The 10,000-nt window shown below is 36.2% G+C and overlaps 1 protein-coding gene and 1 non-coding gene across 32 annotated transcripts in view; one reads left to right on the forward strand and one right to left on the reverse strand.

Moving 5' to 3' along the window:
- The window catches only part of Tbc1d5 (TBC1 domain family member 5), a 453,313-nt gene that overhangs the window by 128,262 nt on the left and 315,051 nt on the right, over positions 1-10,000 (forward strand). The window lies entirely within an intron of this gene.
- LOC121824915 (U6 spliceosomal RNA) lies at positions 6,541-6,647 on the reverse strand. The gene has a single exon (XR_006066914.1). It is a non-coding gene; the product is annotated as a U6 spliceosomal RNA (small nuclear RNA).

Raw genomic sequence — 10,000 nt, forward strand, 5'->3', positions numbered from 1 at the left:
GTAATCTTGTTTGTTATTTCAAGGGTTTCAGTTGAAGATGTGTTTGGTCCATTTAGTTTTAGGCTTAGGATGAAGTTGTGCATCATGGTAGAAGTGCCTGGGAGAGCAAATCATTCACTTCATGGTCAAGTAAAAAAGGCAAGAAGGTAGAAAGTTGTTAGGTTTCTCATCATCCCTCAATCTGGAACAATTTAGTAACCTCACAGCAGCCCCACCTCTTAAAGACCTCATCCATCACCTTCCTGAATCACCACACTTGGAAGCCGCTATTTACCACATGGATCTTTGAAGAATAATACATGTTGCTTTTAAAGAAATATACAGTGATCTTTTAGTATCATAGTCCTTTATAGTATAATTGTATTTTAAATTATACAGGAGTCCAGATTTTTATAATAGACTATATATAATATAATATGCTACGTTCCATATGTGTGAAATTGTCATGTGACTGAATATCTGAAATATATAAGCTTGTCTTACATGTTACTAAATTATGATCTTTGTATATTGCAATGTCTTTAGAACTGCTAGATTTGTTGAGAAAAGATAAAGAGATCCCCTACCCACTACCCCATACCCAATAAGAAGTGGTCACTTTTTTGTGGCCTTATTTACATTTTTCTCAATTGTTGCACACCTAAAAAGTGATCTGAAAAGTTATATTATAACATTCTAATGTTTGAAAGATGTTGTACTGTATTTAGAGTAATTCAAGATCATTTTAAAGCAATATCCAATGGGGAAGACAAAGAAAGGAAGATCACTTGCTTGAGACTTTCCTTGTCAAGAAATAACAAGTTCAAGCCCAAGGACAACCACATGGTAGGGCCTACCTTTAAAAGTTATTCAGTTAGATTATATAGTCTTTGTTTTAATTTTTCATGTTTCTGCCCTTTGGGAAACTATAAATTTATATTTTTTAGCAAAACATATTAAATATAATATGCACCATTTTCATAAATTGAAGGATCCTTACCCATGATCAGCAGAGCAGGATAACCCTGAGCATGTAGTGGTGTTGGTGCACATACCTTGGCAGTGACCAGCTGCTTCCTAATTCCATATACCTTGTACTGAAAACTACCTGGAGCTAGCCAAGTCTAGTGAAATCGTGGATCTTAAAGGAGAACCTACAACCACTGCTTTAATTAGCCAACATAAATTCTAACTGCATTCTAAATATTTGTCCTTATATACACAGGTTAGTGTCGTCCCCAGCCCTCATCAAGGAAACTTGTCTTTGCTACAGTCAGAGACCATTACAGAAAACAACAACCAATCAAAATACAGGTTGTGGAGCCCAGTCCCAAAGGATACATCTATAATACAACTCCTGCACCTAAGACTACGGGAACATTGCAGAAGAGAGGGCTGATGATCAGAGAGTGTGTTTGAGGTTGTGTCTCCTGGTAATGTCAGAAGTCTCACCAGCTTACAACCTGAACAAAGGACCATAGACAGGTTAAAGTTGACTGGGAAAGACCTTGAGGCCTCTGCCCTACCCAAAGAACTACAGGCAACTAAGGAATGCTGAGAGCAGAAGAAATAGTCTTCCCTAGGGAAGAGAACACCATGTGTTTATGCAAACACACACACACACACACACACACACACGCACGCACGCACGCACGCACGCACGCACGCACGTGCACACATACACCAAATAATGAGAAAAGAGGCCATGAATTTGAAAAGAAAGCAAGAAAGGGAGGACTTTGATAGGAGAAAGGGGAGGGAGAAATAATATATCTAAAAAAAAATAACGGAAGAAATGAATTTTTTTTTTAAAAGCAAAAGTAAATTGAAGCATGTAAATGATTGTAATTTGGAAAATTATCCTTTGTTAAGAAATAAGAGGATAGCCGGGTGGTCGTGGTGCATGTCTTTAATCCCAGCACTTGGGAGGCAGAGTCAGGCAGATCTCTGTGAGTTCGAAGACAGCCTGGTCTATAGAGTGAGTTCCAGGAAAGGCGCAAAGCTACACAGAGTAACCCTGTCTCGAAAAGCAAACAAACAAACAAACAAACAAACAAACAAAATCAAACAAAAGAAATGAGAGGACAGCTTTGTATTCATCTTTTTATTTATGTTGTTTATATCTGGCACAATAAATAAATTCTTATATAACAAAAAAATTCTTTGGTGATTGTTAACAAAAGCAGCAAATGAAGATAGAAATCAGGTTTTCTTTACAATTGAGTCTCTCAAGTTCTGGTCTATCACTTACCCTCATGAGCATTTTTATTTCTGTAGCTACAGTATATAGGTTTGACTTTCCTGACTAAAATGATAGTATTGATTTGTTTTTAGAATCTTTCTTTCCATAGAAAACACTCATGAAAAATATTTATGAAAATATGTTATTTGATTGATCAATCTTATTACCTGATGCTGATTTGAACTATGGTAATAACTGAGTGGAGGATCGAGACAGATGCAACCTCATGAATAGCTGAAAGAATTTTGAGAATTCTGTAGTGAATAATGGCCACTCAAAAAGGAGATGTCTGAAGGGGTTTGGTGTAGCCCCTTGGTCATGGTAGTACAGTAGGTACTCTTGTGTCCTGTTATCCGGAGGCACAAAATACATTTTAATTTTTAATGGTGCTAGCCATTGACAACTCAAAGTCTAGAATCATGGATTATTTCATTTGTTTTATCAAGATCTTTGAATTAAAATATGAATTACATCACTTCTCCTGTCCCTGCCTTCCAATTTCACCTATGACCTCCTATACTGTCTCCCAAATCGTCTCTCTCTCTCTTATTTTCTCTCATACACACCCACATACACACACGTAACTACAGCTTTCTGGGTCCATTTACTGTGGCTTGTGTGTTCATAATTTCTGCACTGACTACTATGTATTGGATAACAATTTATGAGGCTCTTCTCTGGGAGAAGGTAATTCTCCCTCTCTTAGCAGTCAGTAGTTGCCTGTGGTTCTTTGTGTAGGGGTGAGACTCCATGGAATTCCACCCTTCCACATTAGCATGTTTATGGATACTATCATTGTTCAGGTCTTGTTTAGGTAGCCATATTTTTTGTAGCTTCCCTGTCCCCTACCCATAGGCAATAAAGTATCACAGCCGACTTCTTGGTCTTCTGGCTCTTAGAATCATTCTGCCCCCTCTTCTTCAATGTTTCCCCAGGTTTAAGTGCAGTTAGTTATATTGTGATGTATCCAAGGATCTTATAACCTGTTGTGATTTTCAGTAATGGTCATTGTTTGCTGCAAAGAGAGATTTCTTTGATGAGGCCTGTGAGCTTCACGGATCTGTGAGTATAAGTAGTTTTTAGAACACTGTTAGGAATGACAGTGGTCTAGTAAAGAAGTGGTAGTAGAATCTTTTTCTAAGATCTGGTATCTCATTATCACCAGGTAATTGGCTTGGTTTCTAGTACCAGGCACGATTTTCTTTCTATTGAGTGGAACTTAAGCCCAACTGGACAACTCTTGGTTATAGCCAAGATATGAGTGTCACTATTGCACATTTAGGGATTTCTTGCCCTGCTAGTCTTTGTTACAGTTGGTGTCACTGTTGGATAGGATATTGTTTACCACAGGAAGGAGGTTTTCAGGTCAGATACAGCTCCTATCTTCTAAGTCCCTGTGTCTGAAGTATGTGGTGTCTTAAGCTGTTTAACCCCAAGGGACAACTGAGGGCCACAGCAGTAACTTGTATTGTTTTCAGTCACCTGACCAACAACTCAAATCGAAGTTTCCCATTCCTGATATTGGAGTTTTTGATAATCTGTGGCTTTTGTGAGGAGAATTGTCAGTTTAAGTGACAAGACTCTACTTAAAGTGTGTGTGTGTGTGTGTGTGTGTGTGTGCATATACACAAACTTAGATGTATACAATTTGAAGTAAATATAAAGTAACATGATTTCTTGAAGCTTCATCAAACATTCTTTGTGTTATTTGTCCATCTTCCAATCCTCTCCTTCTGCATTGATGTCCTTTCCTCCTCAGTTATAAATTTACTCCATGTCTATGTACTTTGAAGTTTCATGATTGCACTTTTCTTTACAACCAAATAGTATTCTGCTGTGTATATTTACTGCGTTTCATTATTTGTCTATTGATGGACATTTGGGTTGTTTCCATGACTTGGCTGTTGTGAAAAGGGTAGTAGTGAACATAGCTGAACAAGTATCTATAAAAGTAGGATGGTGTGTCATTTGGGCATGTGACAAGGAGCGGGGTAGCTGGGTCATGTGGTCGATATGTTTTGAAGAGCCATACTGGTTTCTGAAGTGGCTACACCAATTTGCATTGCAACCATCAGTGAATGAGAGTTCTTTTTCTGCAACCTTGATGTTATTTGTTGTCAGATATTTTGTTTTTAGTCATTCTCACTGGGGTGATTAAAAATCTGAAAGTTGTTTTCCTGTGCATTGCTAAGGATGATGAAAAATTTTTTTTAGATATTTCTTAGGCATTTAATTGAGTATCTTGTTTTCTCGACTCTGTTTTTGAGTTTTTCATACATTCTGGATATTAATCCTCTCTCATTAGGTATATCTGGTGGAGATTCTCTTCCTTTCTGTTTTTTTTTTTTTTTTTTTTCCCCTCCACTTATTTGTTTCCTTTGCCCTGCAGAAGCTTTTAAGTTTACGAGGTCTCATTTGTCAATTGTCGACCTTAATTCCTGAGCAAGTAGATTCCTATTCAGGAAGCCTTTTTTTTTTTTTTTTTTACATCTGTATCTTTTTGGAATACCACCTATGTTTTCTTCTAGAGCTTTAGCTTTTCAGATTTCAAATTGAGATCTTCCATCCACTTGTAGTGTTGTTCAGAGTAACAGATACGGGTCTAATTTATTATGCATACTGAGGTCAGTTTTTCTGTCATCATTTGTTGGAGGTGCTGTCCTTTCTCCTATGTGTGTTCTTATATAATGTTTTGTCGTGTAAACTCTTTGCAGATGACTTTGTTTTTTCGACTTGTGGTTAATGTGGACCTACTTTAACATTAAATTGTTGTTGTGATCAGGAAATGGAGACTACATTTTTCTAATACATTATGATAATTTTTGTTTCCTCTTATATAGACGTCTTTGCTGATGTCCCAGTGGCATTTATTTTGAAAAATCTGCTTTCTTTGGCTTTCCATTTAGATATATTTTAATCATATACCTATTGAATATCAAACCCTTAAAAATGATCTGTATTTTTGGGTCTTTTTGTCTATAGTTATTAGTTGACAGGATATATAGACGGTTTGGACACCTGGAATCATGAATATCAGTGTACAGTGGATTGACTGTTTTGTTGTTGGTTTACTTTTGAGCAGGTATCAAAGTAAGAAGTGAACTAGGACACTAAGACAGAAAGTAGATAGATACTAAATAATTATGAACTAGATGTAAAAATTTGAGAAATGGAGTCTAGTCTCTACTTTTTGATTAAGATGTGACAGTGTGATTAAGACCATGATACAGCAGATGGATTGTCAGTAAAATCTGACTGTCCATTTTGTATAGCTAATAAACCAAGTATGGTTTTGCGCTGAAGTGTTTTTGACATATGACCATTATGTAAAATTCAAAAAATTTTCCATAAGTAAAGTTGAATTTATTAGCCATGTTCGTTAGTTAGGTTGTTGCTACAGAGATTATGTGGCCCACAAACCCTAACATACTGGTTCTTAACAGTTTACATTTTATAAACCTCGCTGAGGATTACCTTTTCCTTCAACATCCCCATTTCAAGGATTTTGTTATTATTCTGCTATTTGCTTTATTTGAGAGGCATGCTGGCCTTAAGTGTACTTTGTAGCCCAGGTTAGCCTAGTCCTTGAGATCCTCCTGTCTTCTACAGAGTTCTTTTACTATAGGTATGATGAGTAGTAATTTTGTTAACTCACCCAAGCAGAGTCCTCTGGGAGGAGGAAATCTGAATTGAAAATATGTTTATATAAAATTGGCCTGTTGGCAAGTCTCTGGGACATTTTCTTAATTAATGTTTCCTGTGGGAGGGCCCTGCCTACTGTGGGTGGTGCCTCCCTAGGGCAAGTAGTATATAAGAAAGCAGGCTGCGCAAGCCAGTGAACAGCAAGCATTCCTTCATGCTTTCAGTTTTTGCTTCCTTTTTGTACTTGCGTTTCTCCCACGACTTCCCTCAGTGATGGACCTGAAAGGGGAAGATGAATTAAACCTTTTACTCCCCAGGTTGCTTTTGGTTATGGTGTTTATCACATTAATAGAAAACATAAACAACAAAATAGGTGTGTGTCAATGCCAGCCTGTTATGTTTTGTTCTTGATATTGTGAGACAGGATCTTATAATGTAGTCTATGGTAAGCTTGAACTCATGATGTTTCTGCCCCTGCCTTCTGAGTGCTGAGATTATAAGAACAAATAGTTCATTATGAGGTTTTTTTTTTTAAATTACATATCCCCATGTGTAATTGGATGGAACTGCTTGTGATCACTGATTTATGATTGCAGTGAAATTTCATTCCTTTGTAAAAAAAAAAAAAATCTCTGGAGGGTCAATCGACCTATTTGTAAAGTAACCTAGAGCTGCTGCAAATTATGAAATGCTTCACAAATTTGTGTGTCATCTTTGCACAGGGGCCATGCTAATCTTCTCTGAATTGTTCCAGTTTTAGTATATGTGCTACTGAAGCAAGCACTCCTTTGCAAATTGTTTTGTTTGGTCTTTTGTGTGCATATTTTGCAAGTCCATTTGAAATTGACTGTGTTAACTTTTAAATGCCATTCAAAATGTCTTCACTATTGAGGTTAAATTACAGTTTCAAGTAATACATTTATAGTTATATATTTTACTTGTGTTAGGTTGTAAACTTTTGTTTCTGTGGAGATTTTATTTTATGAATAATTTCCACATAGTTTCCTCAAATTACAATTTAAGTAAGTGAATTGATGGTTAAAATCATTCTGAAAACAAACCTTTTTCAGATTTATGGTTTTATTTATTATTAAACTTGGGAGTTGACACACAAAATACTTTGTTGAACATTCTAAATTTTATTATTTATTTTTTGTTGACAGAGAAGTTCATTTTGACTTACAATTTAATTATATGAAAATGTTAATTTACTTGGATTTTACACATCTATATTTACCCATGGTTTAGAGGTGTTCTTTTGTTCTTTGTTTGAGACATTGTCTTACTATGTCTCCTTGTCTAGCCTGGAACTCTCTGTTTAGACTAGGTTGGCCAGGAACTCAGAGATCCACTTAGCTCTGCCTCCTAGGTGCTGGGATTAAAAGAGTGTGCTAATATGCCCAGTTTAAAAGGTTTTTGGTTTTCTTGTCTTTTTTTGTATTTTTTTCATATTCATCAACATAAAAGAAAACCTAGTAACACTTTTTACAATCAAGCATTCTAATCAAATGTGGTCCAAACATGCACTAATTTAATAATTACTGAAGAACGATGGCAGGAAAATATTGGAAGTCTTCGTTTTAAACCATTATTGTTTCTGTAAGAGCAGGAAAATTTGCATATGCAGTAAAAACACTAACTCTTAACATCCAGTAGTCTCACATCTAAGCCAAGGTCATTTCAGGCAGTGTTCACGGGCACTGCATGGTGTGTGGCATGTGCAGTACAGTGTGAGTGTTGTGTGCTCAGAGCCCACATCGAAGTTACATGAGGCAGCCCAGGGGAGCTGCCAGAGACAGCTTGGGTACATTCGTGCTTGATTTTTAATTACTTTTTGGTGATTTTGTGTACAGAAATGTTTTACTATTGTCAAATTTTTATGATCCGCACTTATGCAACCTTTGTTTTAAGAAGCTGAGCTTTAGGCAATCAGAGGGAAGACAGAGCTCCTGTATTTCAGTTGTCTTCAGCTCAATGTTCTTTGTGTTCTGAGGAGGTAGACTCTAGTTTTCTTAACAGTCATCTATCATGAGAGTACTCCTACAACCTGCATCTGTGACATCACTTGTGGTCTCTGGCTCAATGCAGAAATAAGTATATGAGTCTTCTTAGTCCTCGTAGCTAAGCTGTCATTGTTATCAGACTGCTGTCATCCTGACATCTCTCTTGACTGACTTGGCACAGCACTTTGTAAGTTCTGACTTTGAATTTTTTTCCTGTTGCCTTGACCAGGGACTGCTTTGCCATTTGACCTCTACGTTTTTGAGGAGAATTTCCTCTTCATTTTCTTTTGCTCTGGGATTTGTTTTTTATGTTTGGACCACATTTGATGAGAAAGCTTGCTTGTAAAAACTGTTGATTGGCAGTGTGCTGGCACACACTTTTAATCCCAGAACACAGGCAGGCAGATAGATCTCTGTGAGTTAAAGGGCAGCCTGGTCTGTATAGTGAGTTCTAGAACAGCCAGGGCTATGAAGAGAGACCCTGTGTCAAAAACAAAAAACAAAAAACCAAAAATCCTGCTGTTTGAGTCTTGCTTAATAAAATTTGAAATAAAATTTGGCCAGAAATTAGGAGAGAACTTCCAGCAATTTCTGAAATGACCCTAAACATACTTCTAATATGTTAAAGTACGTATTTATGCAAAATGTTAATCTTAGCATTGATGACTACAAAATAAAAATAGTTATCAATATGAAAAATAGCGAAGATGTTCAACATCCCACATTATAAAATATGCAGTCAAGGTTTAATTTATATTTAAAGTGAAACAAGCATATCATCAATAAGTAATGAAACCATATGTATACCAAAAAATAAAAAAAATAAAAGAAGTGGTGAGTAAGTGCTGTTCATTTCTATGTGTCAGTTATTATTTCTATGGAAATCAAATAAAAGTCAGGTTTGCTCTTCAGGGCTTTAATAGTCTAACAGCCATTTATGAAACATTTTCCTAAGTTGCTAATACAGATGATTTGGTTAGCAGATTTAAAAAAAAAAATGGTTATTATTTCGATAAATTAGAGCTGATTTTAAAATATGTTTAAAAACATCACTATAATCTGTTGCATTCTAATAAGATACAGTACTATAGTAAAACAAATTGTCCATTTTAAAAATTATTATTAAATATTACTAATTTCATATGGCTCAATTTCATATAGCTATTACCAAATTATTAATATTTAATAGAGAATAACTCAAGGGTTTTGATTTGCAAGGAAGGGACCAGTGATTATAGCATGGAAAGATTTTTATAAAGAAAGTCGACATGTTTCCCAATACTCAAACTTTACATAGTCTAGCATCCAGGGAAGTTAGTTTGTGAAAAGTTTTTACTCAGTCCCAAGGTATAAAACTGTTATATGATGGGAGTCAGGAGAGGATGTGTTCTTAGATATCATGTAAGGAAAGAGATAAAGAACGAAAGTCCCACCTGTATGACTGTGTTTAAGCAGAATGTCTTCAAAATAAACCTTTCATGTCAAAGTTCCTTCCTCTAGGACTTCATTATTTTGCTTTCTGGCATTTCGTAAAAGGTTTGCTGCAGGGACACTCTATTCTAGCCTCTGCAGTTGAGTACCTATTGACAGCCTGAGGAGCTTTTGACCAGTGTCAAGGATTTATTTCTCTGTGAGTTTTAATTCTTTACAAAGATTTTTTCCGAAGAGAAACTTTTAATTAGCATCTATTAATTCTACAGACTAATGAGATTCATTGTGGTGTGTTCATGTGTTTAAACACTTTGATCTATTTCCTGCTCTCCACATACACTTCCTCTTTTCCTTTAGGTGTATTTGTGTTCTCGCTTATGCACTTCACGTGTGTTTGTGGAAACCAGGGCACAACCTTTGTGTGGCTCCTCTAGCACTGCCTACTGTTTTTCTTTTTTTGAGACAAGATCACTTTTGGCAGGTATACTTGGCTACCCAGTATGCCCCGTACATTCTCCTCTTTCTCCTCACCTTCCCTTTCAACTGAACTACAGGTGTATCCCACCCTCCCCTAATAACATTCTATGGGAATGAACTCAGGTTCAGAGGAATGAACAAAAAATGCATTCGTTACTAAGCTCCCAGCCCTTCCCCAAAATGTTTCTGAATAGGTTTCTTTTACAAAGAGGTATGTACAAATTAG

The sequence above is a fragment of the Peromyscus maniculatus genome, chromosome 21 (assembly GCF_049852395.1).
Source record: "Peromyscus maniculatus bairdii isolate BWxNUB_F1_BW_parent chromosome 21, HU_Pman_BW_mat_3.1, whole genome shotgun sequence".
Classification (NCBI taxonomy): domain Eukaryota; kingdom Metazoa; phylum Chordata; class Mammalia; order Rodentia; family Cricetidae; genus Peromyscus; species Peromyscus maniculatus.